Here is a 9633-nt window from a genome sequence, read left to right on the forward strand (position 1 = left end):
ACCGATGTCAGGCTAATAGGTCTATCATGTCCTTTCTGCTCCCTTAAACAGCGGAGTGACATTAGCAATCCTTTAATCCATTAGGACAATGCCAGACTCCATTGATTGCTGGAAGATTATTACCAATGCCTCCACAATCTCTATAGATGCCTCCTCCAGAACCCCATCCAGTCCGGGAGACATCTACCCTTCAACCATTTAACTTCCCAAGTGCCTTCTCCCTTGTGATCTTGACTGCACTAATGTCTCTTCCTACAGAGCCATGAGGGTCTGCCATCTCCTTGTCTCCAATTACAATTACTCCAGCATCATTTTCTATTGGTCCTATGTCTACTTTGGTCACTCTTTTACTCTTTATGCATTTAAAAAAGCTTTTATATCATACTTGCTAACCTCTCATAATTTATTTTTTCCTTCCTAATCACCTTCTTAGTTGTCTTCAAGAATTTTGCAGGACCTCTATCTTCCCACTTATTTTTGCTTCCTTGTATGCTTTCTCTTCTCTCATCAGCCATAACTGCCTCATTTTCCATTTACTATTTCCTTTTGTTTAGGTATGTACCTGTCCTGCACTTTCCCCATTTCTTGCAGAAACTCCAGCCATTGCTGATCTGCTGAATTCCCCATTCGTGTGTTTTTCCAAATGACTTTCTAGTTCCTCTCTCTCATGACTGTATTTTCCTTTACTCCACTGAAATACTTACATATCGGAGTTTAGCCTCTCCTTTTCAAATTTCAAAGTGAAATCAATCATATTGTGATCACTGGCTCCTGAGGGTTCCTTCATCTTAGCTCTCTAATCATCTCTAGTTTATTACACAGCACCCAATCCAGAACACCCGATCCCCTGGTGGGCTCATCAACAAGCTGCTCCAAAAAGCCATCCCCTAGACATTCCACAAACTCTCTTCCCTGAGGTCCCGTACTGACCGACTTGACTTTCTCAATCTACTTTCATGTTAAAAATCCTCCATAATTATCATCACACTGTCCTTCTGACATGGCTTATCTATTTCCAGTTATATTTTGTAATCTACATCCCAGCCACAGTTTTGGGGCCTGTATGTAACTGCCATTAGAGTACCTTTACCTTTACCATTCTTTAACTCAACCTACAAGGATTCTACCTCTTCTGATCCTATGACCCTTCTATCCAACGATTTGATATTGTTGCTTACCAGTAGAGCCACGCCACCCCCTGGCTATCCTTCCGATACACCATGTATCCTTGGACATTCAGCTCTCAATGACACCAATCATTCAGCCATGACTTAGTAATGGCCACAGCATTGTAACCTCCAATCTGTAGCTGCACTGCAAGATCATCCCCCTTGTTCTTAATGCTGCGTGCATTTAAGTTGATTATCAATAACTCAAAAGACTAGAGTTAAGCAACTATAGACTTTTATTAACAATAAATGTGGGGAGTGGTAAGATGGCGTTGAGCCTAGATGTGTAATCTCAACCTCTCTGGCCAGAAAGAGTTTTTTAACTCTTTGTTTTCAAGTTTAAATTTTTTAAATTTTAGTTTAAAGTATTAAGGAATTATTATGGCCACTAATGGTAAAAAGATTAAACCTCAAGTGCAGAAGAAGTTACATTTTCGAAGTGCTGAAGATTTGGGGCCTAGACGACTTGATACAGCCCCAGGCTCAATCTCTTCATTGTGTAAACCTCAAAGACTGCCTGTGGGAGCTGAAAAAAAAATGTCTATTACTCACCAAGTGAAGGATGGCACTGGAATTACCCGTTCTCTGGAAGAAGGTGTGTGTTCCCAAGAAGTGGACCCCGATTTGGAAAGCCTTTCGATTTTAATGGAGGGAGCACGCAGGAAGACGACTCCATTGTTGAAAATGCATCAGGTAGCACTTCAATCTGAAGAAATTGCTTATCTTCGTGATTTGATGAAAAAACAATGAGATGCGGGGGAAGACCAGCGGCGACCCCCTGAGGAGGTCAGGGTGCCGTCGCTAGGAGTCCAGACCCGCAGTAAAACTTTTAAAATGCCTTCTGTTGAGTTGCAGCAGGAGCTGCAGTTACCTTGTTCTGCCACTATATCAGAGAGAGCAGAGCTGAGATTTATGGATTCACAATGTATGCAATTAAATGTAGTTATTCAACCTATGTTGACATCTCCAATGAATGAGATGGTTCAAATGAATGCTGGTATAAGTTCAGAATTAAATACGGTTAAAGCACGTGTGGATGCATCTTATGAAGAATTTAAAAAATTTCAGACTGCTTTTTTGGACTGTAAACAACAAGTGACTTCTAACACAGAAAAAGTATTGAAAGTTGAAAAATCAGTCGTAGAACTAGGAGAATGTGAGAAGGAGCTAGAAAGAAAAATAGACTACTTGGAGAATCAAAGCAGAAGGAATAATGTGAAAATTGTTGGTCTGCCAGAAGGTATAGAAGGACAAGCTCCTCTTCATTTCTTTAAAAACTGGATCCTGCAAATATTAGAGCAAGAATTTTTCTCTGGGGGATTGGTACTGGAAAGAGCCCATAGAGCTTTAAGAAGAACACCCTCAGCTGGTCAACCACCGAGACCGGTAATAATTCGATGTTTGAGTTATTTGGACAGAGAAGCAATACTTTGACTAGCAGTGCAAAATGCGAGACAACAACAAACTCCGTTATTGATTCAGAATAGCAGAGTTTTTTTAAAAATCCTGATTTGAATCAAGAGGTCATTCAACGTCGACATCGATTCAATCCAGTTAAAGACGTTTTGTGGCGTAAAGGTTATAAGTCTACTTTTCGCTACCCTGCAGTGTTGAAGGTGTTTTATGAAGACTATCAATTTTGTTTTTTTGAAAATGATCATGAAGCAATGATTTTTGCTGATTCATTGCCAGATATAAGAGGACAAAGATGTAGTCCACCATTATCTCCTAAAGAAAAATCTGGTTGTTCTGGAAACGGAAGAAATGGGAGAAATGGGAAAAATGGGAATGGAAAGAGTCTACCTCCTTCTGAAATGGGATCTTCAAGATTGGAATCTTCTGGATGAAAAGAAGAATTTTCTTATTTTATTTTTTCTTTTGTTATTATGATATTTTGATGTTATTGACTGTTTGGGTGGGGAGGGAGAGATCTGCACTAAGTTCTTTACTAGTCATCAGCCACTGGTGGGTGACCCACACCCAATTTTTGTTTAAGGGCTTACTACCTTTTAGTAGTTTTTTTTGGGGGGGGGGGATTTTCTTTTTTTATCTTTATTTTTTTTATTTTCATTTTAGTTAGTTTTTAATTTGTGATTTTTTTTCTATTGGAGAGCCTATATACGTTTATTTGAATTTTTATATAAAGATATTATTGGTATTTAGTAATAATAGTATGTCTCTTCCCGAGTAAGGACCTCATCCAGCTCTAGACTCAAGGGTTGTTGAGGGAGCTGGAGCAGGGCGGATTCTTGGACTGAGCGGTTGGCACTGAAAAGGGATTGGAAGTGTTCTGACCATCGATTGAGGATGGAGATCTTGTCGCTGAGGAGGACTTCACAGTCTGAGCTGCGCAGAGGGCTTTGGACTTGGGGTGAGGGGCTGTACACCGTCTTTAGTGTCTCATAAAAACCCATGAAATCGCCAATGTTGGCGCTAAGCTAGGTTCATTTGGCGAGGCTAGTCCGCCACTCATTTTGGATCTCCCAGAGTTTGCGCTGAAGATGGCTGCATGCGAGAGGGAAGGCTCGTTTTTTTCTCTGGTCAGGAAGGCTTTGCAAGATGAGCCTGGTGGGCAGATCGCTTCTTTGCCAGCAGCTCCTGGATTTCCTGGTTGTTTTCATCAAACCAGTCCTTGTTTTTCCTGGAGGAGAAGCCCAGTACCTCTTCAGTGGATTGCAGTATGGCCATTTTCAGCTGATCCCAGAGGGTTTCAGGAGACGTGTCCGTGAGGCAGTTTGCATCCTCGAGCTTTGTTTGGAGGTTTGCCTGGAAGTTTCCTCTCACTACGTTTGACTGCAAGTTTCCAACATTGAACCTCTTTCTGGGGGCTCCACTGTTCTTGAACTTTGGCTTGAAGTGAAGGTTGAGCTTGCAGCGAACAAGCCAGTGGTCAGTGTGGCATTCCACGCTGGGCATGACCCTGGTGTGGAGCACATCTCGTTTGTCTCTTCCTCGCACCAGAACGCAATTGAACAACAGAAATGTGGCAAAGCAGCAGGCATGGATGGAATCCCCCCAGAGGTCTGGAAGGCTGGCGGCAAAGCTCTGCAGACCAAACTGCATGAGTTTTTCATGCTCTGCTGGGACCAAGGAAAGCTGCCTCAGGACCGTGATGCCATCATCATCACCCTATACAAAAACAAAGGCGAGAAATCAGACCCTTCAAACTACAGGGGAATCACGCTGCTCTCCATTGCAGGCAAAATCTTCACTAGGATTCTGCTTAATAGACTAATACCTAGGGTCGCCGAAAATGTCCTCCCAGAATCACAGTGTGGCTTTCGTGCAAACAGAGGAACTACTGAAATGGTCTTTGCCCTCAGACAGCTCCAAGAAAAGTGCAGAGAAAAAAACAAAGGACACTACATCACCTTTGTTGACCTCACCAAAGCCTTTGACACCGTGAGCAAGAAAGGGCTTTGGCAAATACTAGAGCACCTCGGATGCCCCCCCAAGTTCCTCAACATGGTTATCCAACTGCACGAAAACCAACAAGGTCGGGTCAGATACAGCAATGAGTTCTCCGAATCCTTCTCCATTGACAACAGCGTGAAGCAAGGCTGCATCCTCGCACCAACCCTCTTTACTATCTTCTTCAGCATGATGCTGAAACAAGCCATGAAAGACCTCAACAATGTTTACATCCGGTACCGCACGGATGGCAGTCTCTTCAATCTGAGGCCCCTGCAAGCTCACACCAAGACACAAGAGCAACTTGTCCGTAAACTACTGTTTGCAGACGATGCCGATTTAGTTTCCCATTCAGAGCCAGCTCTCCAGCGCATGACGTCCTGTTTTGTGGAAACCGCCAAAATATTTGGCCTGGAAGACAGCCTGAAGAAAACTGAGGTCCTCCATCAGCCAGCTCCCCACCATGACTACCAGTCCCCCCCCACCCCACATCTCCATCGGGCACACAGAACTCAAAACGTTCAACCAGTTTACCTACCTCGTCTGCACCATTTCATCTGATGCAAGGATTGACAAAGAGATAGACAACAGACTCGCCAAGGCAAATAGCGCCTTTGGAAGACTACACAAAAGAGTCTGGAAAAACAACCACCTGGAGAAACACACAAAGATCAGCGTGTACAGAGCCATTGTCATACCCACACTCCTGTTCGGCTCTGAATCATGGGTCCTCTACCAGCATCACCTACGGCTCCTAGAACGCTTCCATCAGCGCTGTCTCCGCTCCATCCTCAACATTAATTGGAATGACTTCATCACTAATATCAAAGTACTCGAGCTGGCAGAGTCCGCAAGCATCGAATCCATGTTGCTGAAGATTCAACTGTGCTGGGTGGGTCACATCTCCAGAATGGAGGACCATCGCCTTCCCAAGATCGTGTTATATGGCTAGTTTTCCAATGGCCACCGAGACAGAGGTGCACCAAAGAAGAGGTACAAGGACTGCTTAAAGAAATCTCTTGGTGCCTGCCACATTGACCACCGCCAGTGGGCTGATCTTGCCTCCAACCGTGCATCTTGGCACTTGACATTTCGGCGGGCAGCAACCTCCTTTGAAGAAGACCGCAGAGCACAACTCACTGACAAAAGACAAAGGAGGAAAAACCCAACACCCAACCCCAACCAACCAATTTTCACTTGCAGCCACTGCAACCGTGCCTGCCTATCCCGCATCGGACTTGTCAGTCACCATTGAGCCTGCAGCAGACGTGGACATACCCCTCCATAAATCTTCATCCGCGAAGCCAAGCCAAAGAAAGAATAATAGTAGATATGTCAAAGTTGAGGTTTGGTACTTTTAATGTTTGAGGATTAAACAGTCCGATTAAGCATAAGTGAGTCTTGGCGTATATTAAGAAAATGAAAATTGATATTGCTTTTTTACAAAAAACACATTTGAATGTGAAGGAAAGCATGAAATTAAAGAGGGACTGGGTTGGGCATGTATATTCTTCTTCATTTAATTCTAGAGCTAAAGGTGTAACAATTTTGATACATAAAAATTTATCTTTTGAATTACAATCAATGGAGGAAAAGGCAGGATGTATTCTTAAATTGAATTGTAAGATTTTTAGTGAATTTTGGACTTTACTTAATATTTATGCCCCAAATGTAGATGATGAAACATTTATTTCCGATGCACTTTTATATCTGGGTCAGGCTAATGATAATGTTTTAGTTGGTGGTGATTTTAATTGTGTTTTGGAACCTTTATTAGATAAGTCCCCGAAGAAAGTTAAGAAATCTAAAATGGCAGTTCAGGTTCAAGCGTTGATGAAAGATCTTAATTTAGTGGATATTTGGAGACGTCTTAATCTGACAGAGAAGGATTTCTCCTTTTATTCAACTTGACATGAATCGTTTTCAAGGATTGACTTTTTTTTTAGTATCGGCACATTTACATGAGAAAATACAATAAGTGGAATATAAAAGTAGGGTGTTTTCGGATCATTCTTTGTTATACTTTACATATGCAACCTCTGAGAAAATTCAAATTGGAGGTTTAATATAATGTTGTTAAAAATATGGAATTTATTGATTTTTTGAAAAAACAAATTAATTTTTTTTGAAAGAAAATTCTAATTCTGTTCAAAGTAAGTTTGTATTATGGGATGCTATGAAAGCCCATTTGAGAGGACAAATAATTAGTTATACTTCTAAAATAAAAAAGAATCGATTAAATTAGAGTCTTGAATTAGAGAAACAGATTGATGAGTTAGAAAAGGAATTTCAGAAAGATGCTACAGAAAATCAGAAAACAGAATTATCTAGGTTGAAATTGGAATATAATACTTCACAATTTTATCAATTTGAATGTGTGATTAATAGGACTAAACAACGGTATTACAAATGGGGAGAGAAAACACAAGGTATTGGCATGGCGATTAAAGAAAGAACAGATTTCGAGGACTATTAATGCTGTTAGATGGAATTCTCTTATTACTTATAAACCTCGTGAGATTAATGATGAATTTTATTCATTTTATAAAAAGTTATATATATCTGAAGGAAAAGAAGAAACTGGATCGATTGATCTTTTTTTATCACTGTTGAATTTACCGATATTAGAGGATGCAGATATACAGGAGTTAGAAGAACCATTTACTGATTCGGAAATTAAAATGGCTATGCTGGAAATGCCGAACGGTAAATCGCCTGGTGATGATGGATTTTCGGTTGAATTTTATAAAATTTTTAATGATGATTTATCTACAGTGTTTGGGAAAGTATTATGTCAAGTTGGAGAACATTATGAATTACCTGAGTCTTGTTCTAGTGCTTTAATTACAGTAATTCCTAAAAAAGATAGAGATCCTTTGAAAGTATCTTCATATCAACCAATTTCATTGTTAAATGTAGATTATAAAATAATAGCTAAAATATTAGCAAAGAGATTGGCTAAATTTTTACCCAAGTTGATTCATATTGATCAAACAGGTTTTATAAAGAATAGATATGCTTCAGATAACATTTTGCGCATGATTAGTTTGATTAATAGATTTCGACAATCTTCAAATCACCCGATGGTGATATCCTTCGATGCAGAAAAAGCATTTGATAGAGTTGAATGGATTTTTTTGTTTAAAGTTTTGGAGAAATTTACGTTTGTCCTTTTTTTATTGGTTGGATTAGGGCTATATATAGTAAACCAATAGCTAGAGAATTGACAAATGGTTTGATTTCGGAATCCTTTAAGTTAACTCGATCAACTCATCAAAGTTGTCCTTTATCACCAGCTTTGTTTGCGTTAGTGATTGAACCTTTAGCACAGCTGATAAGACAAAATACACAGATACAAGGTATGAAAATTTTAGATGAGAAGTATAAAATTAATTTATTTGCTGATGATGTATTGGTGTATTTAATAAACCCAGCTCAGTCACTTTTGCACTTGAAAGAATGTTTAATACAATATGGATGTCTTTCTGGATATAAAGTTAATTGGGAAAAAAGTGAAATATTACCGGTAAGTGAAGGAGATTATTCAGTTTATAAGAATATTATTAATTTGAAGTGGACTGATTGAATTAAATATCTGGTTCATAATATTAATTATGAATCTTTATATAATTAAATTATGCTCTGTTAATGAAAAAAATTAAAACTGATTTGATTAAATGGAAAGATTTACCTATTAATTTAATGGGTAGGATAAATACAATTAAGATGAATATCTTTCCACGTATACGATATTTGTTTCAATCTATTCCGTATTTACTTGATAAATTTTTTTTCGAGATTTGAATAAAATGGTTAGGGAGTTTTTATGGAGGGGTAAATTTTCAAGAGTAGCTTTGAATAAATTAACTTGGAAATACTACCACATTTTCAAAATTATTATGAAGCAGCCCAACTTAAATTTATTAGTTAATTGATGGATTTTGTACGGCCTCCTAGTTGGGCTAAAATTGAGATGGCAAGTATTTCTGAATTTGAAATACATCAATTTTTGTTTAGATGGAATATAAATTTGTTACAACAATATAATGTGCCTATATTAAAACATTTAATGAAGTTATGGATAAAGAAAAATAAAATGACAGGCTCTAGGGGTAAATTATTGGCTTTGACTCCGTTGTATAATAATCAACTTATTTCTTTTTCAATACATAATCAAAGTTTATTGCATTGGAGATTTAAAGGTGTGAAAAATTTGGGAGATTGTTTTAAAGAGGGTAAGTTTTTATCTTTTAATCAGATGAGGGAAGGTTTTGGTATTGATAAGAACTCTTTATTTCTTTATTATCAAATTCGATCTTTGGTAAAATGTATGTATGGTAGAGATATGATTTTACCTAAAATGACTAAATTTGAGACTTTTCTTATGAAGGTACCAGAGAAGGGTTATATTTCATCTATGTATCAAATATTACAGGATGGTATGGATAAAAAGGGTTGGGATAGATCTAAAATTAAATGACAAGTGGATATTGGTTTTATTTTTTCTGAAGATGATTGGTTAGATATCTGTTATGATATCAATCTAGTGTAACTAGATTGATAAATGCACGTTATGCAATGATTAATTACAATTTTTTACATCAATTATATTTGACACCTGAAAAATTTAAAAAATATGGTTTTCTTGAATCAGATTTGTGTTTTAGATGTGGTGATATGGTTGGAACTTTTTTTCATGCTGTTTGGTTATGTATACATATACAATCTTTTTGGAAGAAAATTCAATCTTTTTTAGAATACCTGTATAAGATTAAAATAGTTTTAGATTCAACAGTATTTTTATTGGGTAGTTTGCAACCTCTGAAAGGTTTGGGATTAGATAAGTTTCAGCTTGCTTTTGTATATTTAGCTTTATCCGTAGCGAAAAAATGTATTGCTAGTATGTGGAAAGATACAAATATGATTGATATTAATAGATGGCATAATGAGATGAAATATTGTTTAATAATGGAAAAAATTACGTATGTTTCATGTGATAATTATAATTTTTTTATTAATAAGTGGTTGTTATACTCAGAATATTTACATTTCA

At 37.9% G+C, this 9633-nt stretch overlaps 1 long non-coding RNA gene across 2 annotated transcripts in view; it reads left to right on the forward strand.

Annotated features, from left to right (window-relative positions):
- The window catches only part of LOC138753529 (uncharacterized), a 92547-nt gene extending 84394 nt beyond the window's left edge, over positions 1 to 8153 (forward strand). For both annotated transcript variants that reach the window (XR_011351223.1, XR_011351224.1), the window contains one exon: positions 7877 to 8153. This is a non-coding gene — a long non-coding RNA (uncharacterized lncRNA). The remainder of the gene's footprint in view (positions 1 to 7876) is intronic.
- Positions 8154 to 9633: the final 1480 nt, after the last annotated feature.

The sequence above is a fragment of the Narcine bancroftii genome, chromosome 2 (assembly GCF_036971445.1).
Source record: "Narcine bancroftii isolate sNarBan1 chromosome 2, sNarBan1.hap1, whole genome shotgun sequence".
Taxonomy (NCBI): domain Eukaryota; kingdom Metazoa; phylum Chordata; class Chondrichthyes; order Torpediniformes; family Narcinidae; genus Narcine; species Narcine bancroftii.